Source organism: Pteropus vampyrus, unplaced genomic scaffold, assembly GCF_000151845.1.
Source record: "Pteropus vampyrus isolate Shadow unplaced genomic scaffold, Pvam_2.0 Scaffold62, whole genome shotgun sequence".
Lineage (NCBI taxonomy): Eukaryota > Metazoa > Chordata > Mammalia > Chiroptera > Pteropodidae > Pteropus > Pteropus vampyrus.
Window position 1 is genome coordinate 4,483,323 of NW_011888843.1, and position 19,028 is coordinate 4,502,350.

The 19,028-nt window shown below is 40.7% G+C and overlaps 1 protein-coding gene across 4 annotated transcripts in view; it reads right to left on the reverse strand.

The window, feature by feature from the left end:
• Positions 1 to 19,028, reverse strand: part of NEDD4L (neural precursor cell expressed, developmentally down-regulated 4-like, E3 ubiquitin protein ligase) — a 217,115-nt gene that overhangs the window by 163,540 nt on the left and 34,547 nt on the right. Inside the window, exon 1 of one of the 4 annotated variants that reach the window (XM_011361103.2) lies at positions 3,644 to 3,851. The exons of the other annotated variants lie outside the window; for them this stretch is intronic. The gene's annotated coding sequence lies outside the window, so the exon portion shown is untranslated. Of the gene's footprint in view, positions 1 to 3,643; positions 3,852 to 19,028 lie in introns of those variants that run through there. 4 annotated transcript variants of the gene reach the window in all.

The following is a 19,028-nucleotide window of genomic DNA, read 5'->3' on the forward strand; positions in this document are numbered from 1 at the left end:
GTTCCACGCAGGTGACGGGGCCCTCATTCTGTCTTTTCTTTCTCTCTCTCTCTCTCCCTCCCTGACTTGCATACCTTCCAGCTTACTTAATCTTTCTACCGTTAAATTCTTTATTTTGTTCAGAAAGAGTTCCACTGGCACACACACACACACACAAGAGAAACCTCTCGACCTCTGGTGTGTGGTCTCCCATGAAAGAATAAAGAATTGAAGAGAAAATTAATTTTTTAAAACCAGCTAACAAAATTAGGGGACATATTTTTCCCAGTCTGATTAATCTTAGAAATAAATTCTTAATTGTCTTTGATTGCTGCCCTCACTAAGTCCAATGCTTAAGGCCTGTTGAAGTATATATTTACAAATAAAATTAATCGAGTGAAAACAAGGATAAAAGAAGGAAAAAAAACATTCAAGTTAATATTAGTGCAACAAAAACTGCCAGGTGTAAGGGAAAAAGAGGTAGTCTTCAGTTTCTAACACAAAGATACTTAATAAATATTTTGTAACCGATGGACTAAAAAGTTAAGGAGAAGAGAAATTATTTTAAAGTAATAAACAAGGCATTGCAAAGGTCTTAAAGAGCCTTGTCAATGAGCTAAATAGTCACACAAATATAACACCAGATAGGAAATCACTCACTGATGAACCTAAATACAACTACGCCCCTGAGAACCTCAACACCACAGGGCAGGAAAGAAAGTGGAATGTATTTAAAGGTCTTGAAGCCTGCCACACCACTTTCTTCAACGAAACTAGAGGCTTCCTTGAGTCTCAAAGCTTGTCTACTTAGCATGGCAGATCTTAGCCAAAATAAACTCGTCGGCCCTATTAATGGAGCTGAAGGTTCAAACCCCTACACTGGCAAATGCTCCTGAAAATCACAGCCCCAGGACTCCACAGGGCCTTGGCTCAAGAATCTATGACCAAACGCCCTCCGTAAGGTGACGGGGTTTCCAGCCACCGACCTGAGTCAGAAGTGGTTTATGGTCGCATGTGACCCTCTGCTGCAGCCGAACGGGCAACAGCGAGGGGAGCACGACCACTTACTTTATTGCAAGGGGCGCTTTTTTATGTATTTCTATTAAACTCCATTTACCCCACTTAAATCTATCGTCTCTGTGTTTCCACTTAGTCTGAAGTGACACTGTAAACTACTTCTGGGAGGTGATGATATGTCACATGTCTCATGTGCTGTTCCAAAAATTTCCAGAGTCTTCTACTCTCTAAGAGAAGAAAATTGATCCTTTGTTTTCAGGGATGATGTCAATCACAAGCTGGTATTTTAACCTTTCTTCCAGTAACTACTTCTAAGATGAATAAATAGCTCACATATGTCTCAGCTGAGAGAGTACAGCTCATAGTTCAAGATCTCGTGATTATTTTAGCTGATCCAGTTTTGGTGACAACAGCAAGGCAGCGGGAATTTTCTTGAGATCTAGACCTCAGGCCTTTAGAGGAGTCACAAACAAAGCCTCTTTTGATTTCGGGAGAGCAGCTGGGGGTCTCACACAAGTCCTGGCCAGTCACACAAGTCCTGGCCAGTGGGCAGGATCGCATAGGAAAGCTGCCTACCTGTGCCCCTGCCTCCCTGGGTACCAAGAAAACCAGGCCAAGCACGGAGAGAGCACAAATATTTACTGTGGGTGCAAGTGTGCCAGGTGACCCTCGGTGGAATTCTGAGCCATTAAGAGCATAGTTGAGAGAGATTTTGAAAACACCTGAGAGCACGTGCTTCTGCCATCACCCCGAGGTGAATGACCTCAGAAACCTGAGTTCGGAGCTGAGAGATTAGTAGGCAGGCTTCAGGCCAACTCGTAGAATGGAAAGTCTTCTACATTGTTAGCACAATAAATCATCATTGACTCAGACTGCAAAGGTGGGAAACCACCAGGAAGAACAGATTTCTGCCAAGGCGAAAGAAATGATATGTAAATGACTTCACCTGAAATTGATTTGGACAAACCCTAAGACCTATAGACTGATGGAATGAAATACAAAAAAATTCCAAACGACCTTCCCACTCCAACACAACCATCAGAACCACAAAAGCCTCTGTTTTAGTAACAGCATCGAAGATGCTGCCAATAAGTACACAGGACCCCCTGCCATCACTACACCCACCAAACCAACCAATTTAGAATAAAAATTTTATACCCCCCAACTAGCTAATTCCTATCATTCTGTTTTTGCCTTCACTGTATATCTTTTTGTTGTACTCTACAGCAACAAGAAAATGTCTTAAATGTGTTATTTTAAATCGACATTTAGGTGCAATACAAGACTCCAAAAAAAAAAAAAACCTTTTTAATTAAAAAACATAATATCTGTGAGAATCATTCTGATTCCTTTCCTCCTGTCTAATTAAATAGAAAGCATTTTTTTTCCCTCTTGATTTTACCATCATTTTACTCAAATTCCCATGGGAATTTAAATTCATTTTGCCCTTAAAAAAAAGGCACTACCACATAAATTCTTTAAATTCCCTCTTCTTTTATAATTGTTTCCTTTTTTTTTTTTTTGGATTGGCACACTCTAACTCAAACACATGTAAACAATACACTTCTCAATGTCAATAAAATACCTTATTAAATAGCTCAGATTTGACTACAGGCCTTGCTACTTCACATCACCGATACATTTTTATTTCCTTAGATTCCATCCATCTTAAACCACGTTTGACATTAGGAGTACTGTTTTGAAAGTAACCTGGCTCATTAATATAAAGGTGTGGCCTGCACTCCAGTTTATTTCAGGCTTGGACAACATACAGACGTATACTAACTAGTGAACTAACAGTTTATGAATCACCATCAAATGAGACAGTAAAGAAACAAAAATCACGTGTTAATCATAAAGTATATTCATATGTCTGAGTAGTAAGGGTGGGAAAATGACAGCGAAACCCAAAAAAAAATTCGGTTGAATATGCTCCGGGTGTTAATTTTTGTTCTCTCAAACTCACAACAAACAACGACAACAACAAATGCATTTACAATCAAACATGTCAGCTAAATACCGAAGAGAAGAAAGACGACCACTGCCAACCAAAAATTCAGACATAAACCATAAATCATTATCCAAGCAAACCACTTCATAATCTCAGGTGTTATTTCATTTGAGGCCCAGTACAGCCGGTCCCTCCCTCTTTTCCAGTGAGATTTCTAAGTCAGAAATACTCATAGAAAAGACAGACCCAAAACAGAACAGGAAGAAAAACACAATTGTTTCCTCCCAAACTGGCGATTTCTAAATCAGAGAACAACACTCATAGAACTAAAGTGGTCTACGTTTTTCATGATTTCAGAAAGAAAAAAATCCATTGTGCATTCATCTTTGGAGTAAAAAGTGTACACGTTTCTGAACGATCAAGACAGACATGAGAAGCAAAGAACAGAGAAGCAGGAGAGTGCAGATGAGAGTTCCTTTCAAGTCTCATTCATCACAACCATCCCATCTATGCATAAACAGGGCAAAAGTGATCAACTACAGCTAACTCTGAACGCCAAAACAAAGTAATTTATAAAGGAAAATCTTGGTATGAGCTAGGATGATGCCACCCATATAAAAACAGTACTACACCAAAATCCAACAGTAGATATTACACATTCATATAATAAACGTACAATGGCGTCTTTGTTCTTACCTATAATTGTCCTCGAGGCTTACGGAAGACAAGCCACGTCCCCCGCCGAGAAGCGTCTGGGTGGGCTAATCTGACTCAAACACAGCTGGAAATCTGCCTTGATGACCCTCAGGCTCCTGGCCTCGTCTTCTCCCTCCCTGTGTTGAAACGCTGCCTGCACACACCTCTGCCGGTACTCGGGAACCAGCAAGTTTTAGCACAACTGAGGAGGAATGCACCGAGCTGCCTACTTATACTGATGATTCACTTCAATGACAGCTAGAAAGAAATGCTCGTTGGTGGAAAAAGGGTTGAGTCAAGCTCCACCCCTACCGTAAGATTAAGTAACTCCGCCCAGCTCAGCAGGCAGCTGAAAGAGCCACACCTGTGAAAACGCTGTTACCTGCAGCATCGCTTCTCCAAGAGACAGCTCTCGATAGGTAGGAAGATGAACCGAGGACATCCCTAACAGGATAGGCAACATCCAGATGCTTGGGTTTTGTGAGTAACTAACTTGGGCTGTGCTGTTTGCTTATTTAGAGCTGTATCCAAGTTTTCTGGGCAGACAGGCATTGAGGTCTGTCCTTCGCAAGGAACCCAGCTTCTTCAGTTCCTGCATTCAAGGCCCCACACGAGACTGGCTGGACAACACAACCTGCTGGTCCTCAAAGAGCTTAAAGTTTTGAAGGGGAAAAAAAGGCTGGAAGAAAGATTAAGTATGATACAAACTTCAGCACCAAACAGAACTGACAGGCAGGATTTGGTGTTACGTGAGAGATGGCACCACTCTATAAATTCCCCATCTCTGGCGTGAAGCCACTTTCAGATGAACCAGGTAGGTGCCCTTAGGCATGATCAGTGGCACTGAGTCCCGTTTGAGGCACAGGTTACCAACCTGATCACCTTTTACTCAACTCTCGAAACCATGTAAAAGATGTGCTCTTCCTCTGGCTTGTCACTGGCACTAAGCTACTTCGTGGAAGCAAGTCAAACTCCACTGAGCAATCCCAGCAGGAGAAGCTCAAACAGGAAGTGTTCCACTAGTAGCAAAAGGCTCCAGTTCTCTATTAACTCAAATTTGGTGGCGTGCTCCCTTGTGTGTTCCTGGCAAGTCAGCTGACCAGCTCTACACTAGACTTTCGAGTTCCCACAGGTGCTCAAAGGCTGGGATTCTCACAGGCTCTGAGATAATAAAACAGATCAACAGGGTGGCCAGCAACCTCTGGCGGCTCGGAGGGTCTCGGAGGTCTTGGTGGAGAAAGTCAGCACTGGGTTACTACTAGAAGCCCTGTCCCCAGATACACCCTTACAGACAGACAGGGTGACAGTTCCAACTATTTTCAGTAGAAATCTCAAAACAAGAAAAATACCCCAAGTTTTTAGGAGTCAGCAGGCAATGATACACAAATGCTCTACAACCTAAATCTAAGCAGAAACTCTATCTTCTTTGATTATAAAATTAGGCTGTTTCACATTGACACGTTGGCTGGAAGGTTAAAACACACACACACACACACACACACACACACACACAACACTATAAGAAAATATACCTAAACAAATTAATAAGTTATTCAATAATTTGCCTGTTCTCTTAAAGATAAAATGTACCTAAGACTTCACATCTAATATTACCCAACTGTTATAGGCTGCACTGTGTCCCCCAGAATTCTTATGTTGAAGTCTGAACCCCTAGTACCTCAAAATGTGACTTTATTTGGAGATGGGGGCTTTAAAGAGGTCACTGAGTTAAAACGAGGTCACTGAGATGGGCTGTAATCCAGCAAGATGGTGTCCTTCTTAGAAGAGAAACTTTGGACACAGACAGTGGCAGAGAATGTAGAGACAGGGAGAGAATGGCCATCTGCAAACCAAGGAGAGAGGCCTCAGAAAAAGCACCTCTACTGATACTCTGATCTCGGAATTCCAGCCTCCGGGACTGTGAGAAAATAAGCCTCTGTTGTTTAAACCATCCAGCCTGTGGTACTTTGTTACAGCAGCCCGAGCAAACTAACACTCTATTTAAATGACCATTTCATGCTAAATATTAATATAAAAATGAAGATGAAATTCAGATTTCTGATTAATAAGCATTCTCCACAGCCAAACGTTTCACTTTAGTAAGTTGACTCCCTCTCTCCCATCCACTGAGTCTCGGCCTTAAAAAATGCAGAGAAAAACCTAACTCAGGAGGAAGAGAAGAAAGTCTATACTTACACTTTCCAACTCCAATTTTGCTGCCTCCATTCACAAACCAACTTACTGAGCAAGTGATGGACAACCACTTGTCACCTACATCCTTCTCCTCAACTCACAGAAATCAGATTCTGTAAAACCTCGACTAAAACGCAACTAAAGCTAATCGACACCAATCTTACCACCGGATTTTTTTAAACGATGCAAATTTTAGGAGTTCAAGTCCCTCCATCTAGAGGAAATTAGGACCCAACCAAGCTGCCCCACAATCTAGGAAGACACGCTAGAGTATGTTCAACACGAAGAGTCCCAATCCAGGGTTAATGCCCCAAAAGGAAAAACTACCATCCCACAAAGCAGCGGAAGTGAAGAGACACCTGGGTAACGGAGGCACCACGGCCATGATCTGAGGGCAGGTCTAAAACAGGCTTTCTTAACCCGGGCTCTCTGGACAGTGGGGGCCACGTAATTCCTCATCATAGGAGGCTGTTCTGTGCATTGTAGGATGTTAGCAGCATCTCTGCCTCTACCCCGTGTGTCCCCAACTGAGGGCTGTTCTATGTTTGTTTCGCTTTTCCAAAGAAGTGGAAGACAAGGTCGCAGGCTGAGAGTGAGACGGGGATTAGAGACTGAAGAATGTCCAAGTCTGGAAAACCGGGAGAGGAAAAGGGAGCAGAGCCGGGGCGAGTCACGGAGGGAGCAGCATGGAAGTCTGACGGAAGACGGTACCCGAAACTTAGAGTGGCCACAGCACGCACAAAACGGCGAGTCCCTTCCGCACGTCGGAGGGTCAGGAAGAATAGGTCTGGAGGCTGGTTGCATGAATGTAACTAGAGCTCCTAAAGGGACAGGGACACAGGGGTGCCACAAATGGGCTGCAGTTTCTAAGGCCACCGAGGTTAGCAGTGGTGCAGAGCACCCTAGAGTGAACTGAAACTGGAAAAAGGCAACCTGCTAGGAATCTGTTGCAATAAAGCATAGATGAAGAAAGTCTAAAAAGCAGGGTATCACTGAGAGGAAGTGAAGAGTCTATAGACAATGTACAGGACTAAAAACAGCCATCCCCTCAACTTAATGCTCATCCAAGGAACCTTTCCTATGGAAATAATTGGGGGTATAGTCAAGTGATAAACCAAAAAGTTCACTACAAAAACAAAACTGAAAAGCTGTAAGCAACCTTCGTGACCGACCACAGAGAAAATCAACTCTAGATATCTATATGTTCATGTCCTCAAGGAACATTTTAAAATATGGGAAAACATTCACAATATGTTAAGAATTATAAGCTATAAAACTATATGTAACATAGCCCAATGTGAAACTTTTATATATTTACATGCATACATTTTTTTTTTTACCTTGTGAATCAATCTCATAGGGGCAACAGCAGACAGGATTAGATTTTCAAGGTAAAACAAACAAACAAACAAACGAACAAAAAACCAGAAAGAAATAAGAAAATGGGGTTAGAATCTTGGAGAAGAAGGCACAACAGAAAGGCTGTCAGAGAGGTAAAGAGGGGAAAACCAGGAGCCAAGATGCTCAAGGGTCAAGGGCTAGGTAAAGGTTGGAGAGGAGCGTGCCCAGCAAATACAGGCCTCCGGATTCGACGAACAGGAAGTCGCCAGTGTCTTAAGTTTGCAACGCAGGCAGAATGCAGTTAGCAAAGGGAGTGTTAGGGATAGGAGCCTTTCCCGGAATCCCCACAATCCTTACTGACAAGGAAGGCCACAGAAGGCTCACCTAGGAATGGCTGGGGTAGATCTGGTCCTGACGGCTCACAGACAGCTGATGACCAGACGTCTGCCAAGAGGAAAGGCTTCCATTCTCACTTACCTCCCTTACCTTAATTAAATTTCAAAATAACGTTAAAAATTCACGGAGGTTCTTTAATTCGGTATTATTTACAATTAAATGTACATCTTTTTATGGCTTCTAGCACTTCTGACATATTACCTAAAGAATCTGCTCAATAATTGCTTACGCTTAGAAAATTGGGATGGCTTGTTCAGTGGGATTTTATGAAATACACAAAGGGTCGCATTGGATCAGTATGTTCCAACTGAAAAGAGAGGAACTGTATAAAAGGTAATTAAATTTTAAGTAAAAAATAATTAAATTTTAAGGAGTAAGAAAAGTGTGAAGGCTGACATCATTCAAAACAAGATCTTATTAAAAACACAAAATTTGAACTTCAAAGTGGTATTCCAAAGACTTTTCAGTGTTTGTATTTTGTTTGCTTTTGGTTTTAATCATAGGGGGATTTGTCAATTATTGAGATCATCTTGAGATTTCTTTCCCTAAAAGTCATTGTGAATTTACCCATACTCTGCAGCCTTCGAAAAATCATTTTTCTAGAAATATTACAAGTTATCATAAAGTACTGGTTAAAAAGCATCATTCTAAACAATATTATTCCAAATGCATTAACTATTTCTATATACATATAGCCAAAGGACTAGAAGGAAATAAAACAATATAGTAACCAAGTCTCTATCTCTGGCTATTCAGGTTATAAATGGATCACTGCTTTATACTTTATCTTCTCCAATGTCTAATTATTTTATAATTTAAAAACATGATTTAAAAATTGCAAAGAATGTATTATCTGTTATTTTTTTAAAAAAAAACAAGTAACAAATGAAGAATCCAAATCCTAGGGGGAAAAAAGCCCCAAGTTTCTGTTTTTTTCAAAACCAGCTACAGTAGAAGAGAAACTAGGACACTTGGAGGGGGAGGAATAAATTGAACAAAACAAGGATGACATGACACAGGCAAAAATCTTTACATAACACAGGCAAGGTTTGGTGATTATAGCACAAAGTCTTGAATTTCCTTACAAGGTCTTAAAACAAATCCTCCTAACATGGATTAGCCTTTCTACAAAAAAAAGGACAACGTGTGGTTTACATGCCTCACAGGTTAAAAACACAATCAAGTCACTAGCGACTCCATCACAGCATCTGAAAACTGTCTCATCAAGAAGGGGAAAGGTCCCTTGAATCTTTAAACATCAGTCAGTAAACACAATGCCGTGCACCTGCTCGGCTCAAGATACTAGCCAAGACCCAGTGATCTGTATCTTCAAGCATTTGTAACCTGACAGCTTACAAACAGCTCCCTAATTTAAGAAATGGTTGTGTTCCCAACATTCATTATTGTAAGGCAGTTACTTAGGATCCTGAATAAATATTCAAATGAAAGAAATAACCTCGAAACCTTTGTGATCCTGCCCTGTCCCTTGGGCTACACAGAATTCCAAGGACCTACCCAAGCCTGACCTTTCCCTTGAGCTCCATCCTCACTTTCCATCATCTCCTCCACATCTCCACTAGGGGTCTAAGAGACACCAGCTTCTGATTCTGCCTGCGCACCTGTTCCCCAGCTAAGCCTTTGCATTTGGATGGCCACCCCGCAGCCAGCTATTCAAGTCAAAAATGTCTCAGTTTGGTTCTTCTCTTTATCCCTCCCACATCCATTCCTCCATCAGTAGGCCCTAGGACCTCAATCACCAAAACAAAAACAAAAACAAACAAAAACAAAAAATCCCAGTTATCCCCTTCTCTCCATCCTGAATGTTTCCATCCAGGTGTTCAATCCATTCTCCCACATAGGCTACTGCAATGACCTCTGGGACGCATCCTCCTGCAACAATTATCACTCTCTCCGCCGGCTTCCCACAACCTTAAGCATAAAATGCAAATTCCTCATGGATGCCCACACAGCTCTGCTCCCTTCCCCCAGCCCCTCTGGCCTTCTCGCTCGTCCTCAAACCTCTGCAGCTCACTCCCACATGGGCCCGTGGCACCATACTGGCTGTGCCTCTCAGAAGGCTCCTCTCCCACATCTTCTTCAGGCTGGCTCTTGTCCTCTGAGGAAGGGCAGTAAGTCTTTATGCTGATGGGAACATCAACTGGTACACTTTGGGAAAACAAACTGGTAACATGTTCCAAAAGTATTTCAATCCTAATATTGCTTAAATTAGTAATCCCATTTCCAAGGAGGTATCATAAGAGCATAATCGAACTTTTAAAAATATATATTTTTGCAGTCACTGCACTTTTTCTCTTAGAGCAAACACTGGAAATTTAAATAGAACAGAAAGGATGAAAGAAGATACTGTACATTGAGATGTTATATTGTGTATCACATATTAGACTGTTAAGTGACCAAAAAAAACAAACTATAAAAGTGTACTAAAATTATGATGCTACTTATGTAAAAATACACATTCCCTACCAGAAGACAACTAAAAGGAAAATACCAATATATTAAAAATGACAGTCTTTCTGTTGCTGATAGCTTTTTACCTTCTAATTTTTCTTTTTTTTTTTTCAGATTTAGAAAAATATATAATTTTCACAATTTGAAGGGTGAATCTTTTCTTATTTTTAACATAAAGATATGCTATAAGTAGTTGTTAGCCTTAGAGGACACCACAGAAAAGACATATTTAAAAGCCCAATGTTAAAATTAAAAACTTCTAAACAAAATGTACAAATCAAAGGAGGAAAAACTCTATTTACAAAGAATTCCTACAAATCAATGAAAAAATTAATAACCCAAAAGAAAAATGGACAACGGATGGGAGTTAGCATGTTGTAAAAGAGGAAACATAAATATATGAATGACCTTATTGATTAAAGACAAAAAAAATGTGATATTTTTACCTTCTATAATGGCAAAGAATAAAAGATTGCTAAAACGGAGTAACACGGAGCGTGGGAAAAAACTGGTACTCTCCTCAGCTATTGGAAACTAGTTTAATACCTGGGAGGCAAACTCCCCAATACCAACGAACAGCATATATGCTGACGTCCCTTTCACCTAGGAATTCAACCGCAGGAGTTTATTTACAAACACTCACGAATAAATATGCCAATAAACATCACAGAGCTTTTACAACATCCCGGCCGAGGACACTGGTAGATGCATTAACCAGGAGGAAAAAACCACGCTGCAGGCCAGTATCTCTACCATGACTCCAGTTTCTGAAAACAGCGGCAGCTAACCTTGATGGAATCCTTAGCTCAGGCAAGCCCCGCTTTACTGCCCTTCGCTTTTCTGTGCTTCACAAATGTTGAGGTTTTTACAAACTGAAGGCAAGACCCTCCACCAGCGGAAAGATTTCGACTCGCTTTATTGCGGTCATCTGGAACCAAACCCACAATATCTCTGAGGTCTGCCTGTACGTGACTGCTCTAACCCCTGTAAGAGCATCACCTAAGTTTGATCTTCACAATAACCCTGGGAGATAGGTACTATTCCGATCCCCGCTCTACAGATGGGAAAACTAACGCTTAGACAGGTCATACGAGTGAGTTTATATTCACGCGGCCCTCGGAGCACACACTGCTACCGCCTCGCTTCCACCCGGACCAGATGCCGCACCCACAAAAGTCCTAAGGAAGTAGGAAAGACTATCGTCATCCGTGAACAGACATGGGATGGGCCGGATGGACAGAAAAACACAAACCGGAGCCCCCACGTGTGCGGAGGAGTGTGGCTGGAAGGAGGAAGTGTTCTCTGGGTGCCAGAAATTCAAGTCAAGTGACACAAGGGGCTGAAGAGACCTGGGGCACGATCAGGGTGATGAAGCAGGAAACACTTCCCATGTTGCTGCCTTCATCATGCAGGTGAAAGCAGGACTATGGTCCCAAGAAGTGTGGATAGCGAAAGATGTCTGGGTGGGGACAAGCCGTAGCTACACCTAAAAAGCCACCTGCTGGCCCCTCCCACCAAGCCCTACACACGGCCTCGTCCTGACAAATACCAGTCACACTCTCCAGATAGGAAAGGGGCAAATAAGGGTCACAAATATAAAAACCAGACAACATGTGAAAAAACCAAGGCCGTGAGAGGGGCATGAGCTTGCGAAGGGAGCAGAGTCAGACGTAGAGGAAGAATTTTAAATATGCATAATTAATATCCTCATAAAATCTGAGAGGGCATCAGGGGCATCAAAACAAGCACAGACTGGTATGAGAATGTAAAAACGAATGAGAAACCTAAGAGAAGGAACCAGGATTTTAACTTCAAACCACGGAGCTGTGCAGCTTCCTCCACAGGAAAAATATGGCATGCAGATAACACCACGGGTGGGTTTTTTCATGTGAGGGGGACAGAGAGGAGGCGGCTTAGAAAGCCCCTGTTCTGCACCCTCCCCCACCCCCATCATCCACATCAACCTCCATCCCACCCTATAATCTAGAGAAGAACCACTGCCATCTTCTCTTCCATGCTCACAGATTTACGCACTGGGCAAATGCAAGTGGACATTGTGCCTTTTTGCACCTTACTTCTCATGCATCAATCTGTCACAGAAACCCCTCCAAAGCCAACTCTAACAGAGCTCTCATTCCTTCTCTACAATGGCTGCACAATGAGACACAGTACATATACTCCTCAAGTCAGCCGTTTTCCAAATGATGGGCATTGATTTGTATTTTCAGTATTTTGTCACTACAATGGTGCGACAAACATCCTTAAAAATACAACTTTGCATGTAGACACTTTTATTTCTAGCAGACGGATATCCAAGAGAAAGGCTGTTTCGTAGAAAGGTATGTTAATTTTTAATTTTAATATGCATTGCCAGTCTGCTTTCCAAATAAAGCATGGTCATTCACATTTCCACTAGTATTATTAGAACACTACTTCTAATACATCCTTGCTAGCAAGAAGTGTTATTCTTCTCTATTTTTACCAGTCTGATGGGTTCAAAGTAATGTCTCATTGTGTTTTAATCTGCATTTTCCTAGCAAATGTGAATTATTTTTCATAGGTTTGCTGGCTGTCTGCATTTGCTCTTTGTGAGTTTCATATTCTTTGTCCATTTTCCCTGAGTCATTTTCCTTGCCAATTCACAAGTTATTACCACTGTAGGCAGTAACCTCTTGTCTGTCATACAAGTCATAAATACCCCCCAATGTATCTTTTGGGGTATCAAGTCTTGCTCAAGAACTTCCCCCTCATCCCCAAGAGGATACAAGTAGTTTCTTGTTATTCTTTTCTACATTTGAATGGCTTGTTTACATCTGAAGATTCTGGGATTTGAGTATAATGTAAGAAAGAAGTCCATCTTCCCCCACCCCCTGAAAAAGCTGGTTAGGCCAGTACCACCTATCGAATAATGTAATTTTTCTCAACAGCACTGAACTGTTTATCTTATTGTATATTGACTTCTCTTCCTTAATGAAACACAGTCCTGGATTCTCTATTCTGTTGCATTGAACTTCTTATGTAATCCTATATCAATACCACACTGATTTGGTCACAAAGACTTTCTTAGCGTATTGTGATCACTTGTAAGCCAAGTTTGTCTTTACTGGTTTTCTTTTCCATATTTCTCTTGGCTCTTCTCAAGTATTATGCATTTATTCTTCTAGATAAACTTCATGATTATTTTATTCGGTTAAAGAAAAGAAGAAACCCCACTACTTAAGAAATTCTAAATGGAATTGCAATAAATGTATTAATTTTGGAATAAGCAATATTTATGTTTTTTATGTCATATCTTTCACTAAGAAAGATACAGGTACCATATTTGCTCAATTTTTTCCTAGGGCACTTGCTGCTACTGAGAAAAGGCATACTTAACTTTCATTTCCAGGTGCTCATTTTTGAAAGAGATAAATGATCATTTCTAGAGACTTATTTTTTATCCAGCTACCTTGATAAATTTTCCTAGTTTAGTTTTTTATTATTTTGCTATAGACTCTTGGATTTTCTAAACATAAAAATATTTCACTGTCTTATGCATTCACTAGAACCTCTAAGACAATGTTAAGTAATTGTAAAAGCAGACATCCTTTTATAATTCCTAATTATAGTTGAAATAATTTTTGTTTTACCTTTCAGGAAATAAGTATTATTGGGGTGATGTTTTTGGTACTAGATAGCCTTCTTTATATTTAAGTAATTTATTTTTGTTCTTATTTTGTTTTTTTAGATTGTAATACATTGGGACTGGTTACTTAACTTCTATCAAATGACTTTTCAATCTCTATCGGCTGTCATAAACTTTTCTCCTTTAATATGTTGGGTTGGATAATGGATGATGGTGATAAAAGTTCCTGATACTTAATCATCCTAGTATTACTAAAATAAACTGTCGGTTATAGTGCATTAGCCTTTTAATGCACTCAAGAGTCTATGTGTTAATGAATTATTTTAAGTTTTTTTCAATTACTTTCTTATATAAATCGGTCTATACTTTTCTTTAAAATTTATCAGGTATTAAACTTGTGCTGGTTTTTTTAAATGAACAAGGAACCTTTTCATTTTAACTATGTCCTAGAAAAGTATAAACAACACTCTGTTTTTTAAAGGTGAAATTTTCTGTTTTTTTAAAGGTTAAAGTTTCTGTTTTTTAAAGGTTAGCTAAAACTCAGCTGGAACCCCAAGGAGTCCTGGTACTTTTTCAATGGTAACTTTTAATCACATTTCCTACCTCTTCTAGAGTAACTGGTCTTTTCAAGTTTTCCATGCTACTTGGATCAATTTTGGTAATTTGTACTTTACTAAGAAATCATCCCTATGTTTTCAGATGTGTTGCCACAGGACCGTAAGCTGCATTTTCCTACAAAGTCAATTAATCCCTCCCGTGTCTCTTTTCTTATTTATTCCTATTATCTATTTTTGCTCTCTCTTTTCCTCACTCAGGATTATGGGAGTTTATTTTATTGGTCTTTTCAAATAACTAGCTACTGGATTTATCTGTCCTTTAAATTTTATTTTGTTTTATTACTTTTAACTTCTATCTTTGTTCTCTCTTAATTCCTCCTTCCTGGCTTTTTATGTTTTTGTTTATTTAGGTGTTCTTCTACCTTCTTATGATACGTACTTAATTCTTTTATTTTTCATCTTCTTTAATAATGAAGATAACGTTTCCTTTCTGGGTGATATGTTTTACAATATGTAGAATTTTTATAAAAAAAAAAAAACAAGAAAAAAAAATACTAAGATAAAAATTTTAAGAGCCACAATGCAAATAAGCAATGGAACTAATCAATCCACTAGCTGTCAGCCTAAGAGCAGGGGATTAATAAACCAGCAGGAGGAGAAAGAGTCCACACCACCTCCTTAGCAGGGGTCAAGCTTAAACAAAGTCTATCATCTCCCTTTCTGAGTTGCTACGTTCTCACTCTGCACTTCACATTTTGGGGAAAGTGGCTGGATTCATACATAGGTTTACAAAATAATTACCACCAGAATAAATGCTGCAGTCAGTACACACTTAGCCTAATATTAAGACTTCTGTTATCAGAACAGAGTTCCAAATCTAGAGCACCACAAATCCTAAATGAACAAAGGTTTGCTCGTGTGTCACGAGAGTGAACTTACTAAGGCTGCATCTTGAGGACAGGTTGATACCTAACTCTCGGGTCACCAGAAGGACTAATCACTCAGAACCCACTTGGTTTCCACATTCAGCAATTTATCATTGTAAGAAGCAACCTTGTCTACGTGATTGCTTCCGACAGAAACTCTTAAAATTTGATGCTGAAGGGACAGAAAGAGAGAGGGTCTGCTTATCTCAGGGTGACCAGCTCTATCTGACCTAATTAGAAAAGTGTCTGAGGCCAGAAGCAAAGCTGCTACTCTTCCCTTAAGCCTCGCTACAGGGAACTTTAGAAGACTTAAAAGGTCTCAACGTGGCCTGAAGAAATTGAAGACGACACTCAAATAAAATTACATTCATTTATGCTCTACTAATTCAGAATTATTTTTATGATCTGGAAAGAGTTTGGACTCACGTTTCCATTTTTAGACCCTGTGACAACAGGCAGAGAAGGAGGCTCAACCTACTTCGGGAACAAATTTTAGAAGCTCTGACTCATGTGTCAACAACCAACGTGCTAATAATTTATCTGTTGGTTAAAGCAAATACTTGTATTTGGGTTGCTACCCTAATCCCTCGTTAAGAACTGAAACCAAAAAGAAATTTTTAACATGTTCTATATTTAACTTTTTTCACTTTGTTCCTAAGTATCTCCCCCAGTGAACCTCCCTAAATCAAGTGTCTATGAAATCCCCATCGTAACGGGAACTCCTTGGTGGTAGAGACCATGTGACGTTCCCAAGGGGTCTCCGAAACCAGCGGGGAGTGATTCGTTCCTTCTTATTAGGCCTCTTATTATTAGGTGCTCTTCTTCCGGGGGAAGGACCACGATTCCACCGTAGTGAACACCCCATTTCGGCCATCTGCAGATCCTGATCGACGGTCAGGCGTCAGTCTCCCGTGCCCGTGTGACAGTGCAGAGGCAAGGTCACGTGCATGGCTGTGCCCCGAGACAGCAGTGGGGGCAGGAAGTGGGTACCGCTGCTACTAAGTCACAGAGCTGTTACGGAGGTGGAATGGGCTTCAGGGGCCTGAAGTTCTCATGCCTCTGGTCCTGCACCAGGCGGGCGACCCAAGTACAGCCTGACCCTCAAACAACCCAGGTTTCCATGCGCGGGTCCACTTATCCGCGGATATTTTCAGTAAATACAGTAAATGTATTTTCTCTTCATTATAACATTTCTTTCCTCTAGCTTACTTTATTGTAAGAATACAGTATATAATACCTATAACACACAAAATATGTTAACTGGCTATTGGTGTGATCAGTTGGGGTTCCAGTCACAAGTAGGCTCTTAGTAGTTAAGTCCTGGGGGAGTGAAAAGTTACAGGCAGATTTTCGACTGTGCAGGGGGTCAGTGCCTCTAATATTGTTCAAGGATCAATTGTACCTTAATATATTCCTAATACACCAGAAAAACAATCCTGGAGACAACGTCCCCTCCTCTGACCATCTGCACATAACACTAAGTGCTGTAACCCATTCTTCATGGTGGGGGGAATACTACTCCAGAACTATGAGTCGTAGTTCATATTCAAGGCCTATAAACGAGCATTGTTTCCAATTCCCCAGAAAAATCTTTAAAATGGAGTATTTGGTGAGCTGGGGTTTTTTTCTACATGGCACTCTGGTTTTCACCTGTCAAAATTAAACGGGATCAGCTCTGTTATCCGAGGATCATTGGCAATTAGCTACTTGTTATGGTTAACTAGTTGGGCCAGCTCAAATTTCCAGATATTCTCAGAGTATATTTTGACACACTTAAAATTCGCTTTCTGGTGGAAATATTCCTAACCACTTGTAGCTAACAACTACATGCTGAAGCTTAAGGAGAACGGCGGAGATGGCAGAAGTGTGTTTCGCTCTGCAAAAAGCAAGTGGGAAGGGAGGCACTGCAAGAGGCTTTTCTTGTGCAGGGAGGAGTGGGGGTACCATATTGGAGGGTCACCCATCTTCTCATCACGATGCTGTTCTGTGGCACTGGGGTGACCTACAGACGTGCACAGGTGGGAATACAATTGCCTCCTGCACGCTCGTTAATGCTGTTTACGTGCCGAAGGAGGTCAAGGAGAAGCCGACTGCCGGGCCTCTGCCCAAATCTACACGCACGTAATGCCTCCCGTCTAGCCAGCAATTCAGCTGTCACATCGCTGGTGTAGCCTGTCCCCTTGCCTCTTCTTTCACCTAGACTCTCTCTGCTTTTTTGTATGATCTCACCCACAAATCTTAAGCTCAAATGCCAGATCTCCCTATCTACATTACCATGGCAGCCAAAGATGAACCAGTCTGCTCCTTAGGTGCATGTGTCTCTCAAGGACTTACATCTGAGGACAGACGGTAGCATTCCACTGCGAACACAGCTTCACAAAGAGTAAACTGGTTTCGTCTGACTAGAAAACTTGGTGTAATCTGTAAACTGACTTCATCAAGCTCAACTAAGCCACACCAATAAAATAAACTCTCATAATCCTAAATTAGGCTAGGAGTTTTCAACCTACACTCAATGGACAGGGAGGCACATTTGATTCCTCTGAGGATTGCCTTATTGCAATTGAAAGGAACTAAGGGAGCCTTCACACGGAAGCTGGTGTTTGAACTTGGTCTCACCGAGTAAGCAGGGCTCGCGCACATGCATGCACACATGCATGAGCGCATGCACACACCCACAGGAAGAGGACCCAAGGCATAGCATGGAGAATGGCACAGTAGGGGGGAGGGACCTAAACAAGGAACTCGAGCAGCTCAGTGTGATGAGATAAAAAGTTAAGTGGTTGGCTGAAAAGGAAAGCTAAGATGGGAATGGGTCGGGACCAGAACTCTACTCTACCTGAATACCAGGAAAAGGGTGTGGGACCTTTGATTTTTCACGAAAATTTTCTTTCTTAATCACTGGTGGTTTCCACCATCTCTCCATAAGTCTTCACCTAATGACTAATGGACAGCACTAAAATTTCAAGAGTCTATACCCTCCAGGTTTTCTATGCTTATTCTCCACCAATTAACTTAATCATCTCACTTCCCTCTCCCAGCTGACAACCTCCAATGTCCCTTCAGCTGCCCCTCCCTCTCTCTCCCCCACATACCCACCCCAGTCACAATGACCCAAGCTACTTATGATTACAAAACAAACTTTCAAATATTTTTACCAAAAACATTTCTCCTAAATTTAACGTCCATGATTTTGAACAAGGCCAAATATTTTTGCCAGGTGACTATATTTATCTTTCTTTAATCTCTGTTATGCCTTTGGCCATTTGTGAACACAACAGATTACCAGGAGCCTTGGCTCAGAGATCTACATGATTGTGTAAGTAGTAGCTGGTGACCATAAATCCACATTAGTTCATTAGCAACTAATGATCTAAATAGCAAGAAACACAAATAGGCCATAATAAATGAGGATACCTACAATTGATTCTATATTACTTACCGCATTTGGTAGATGATCTTAGAATATCTTATTATTCATAAAATAACATTTATTCAATTAGTTTAACTCACAACCCAAATTCTTGTACGGAGGTGCTCACAGCCTATTGGATATTTGTATCAGATACACACTCTACTTGATAAGATAGTGAATTTCTGTTTCCTCTAATTTTCACTTTTCATCTATTTTTTATTTCTTCATTGTATTCTGTAGATTTCAAAGTTGGAGAGTTTTGTTTCAACTCAAACCATGATCTTTTTTCTAGTGCTTTTGAGCAACTTCTTCCTTCTTTTTTAAACTTTTACATAAGTGGCTCTCAGAAAGATGTACAATACTTAACGAAACTCTTTATGGAATGACTGTTTAATCCTACAAACATGACAGAAATTCTTAACCTGATTTTAAAAGACTAATTGAAGCTCAGAAACATGCAATT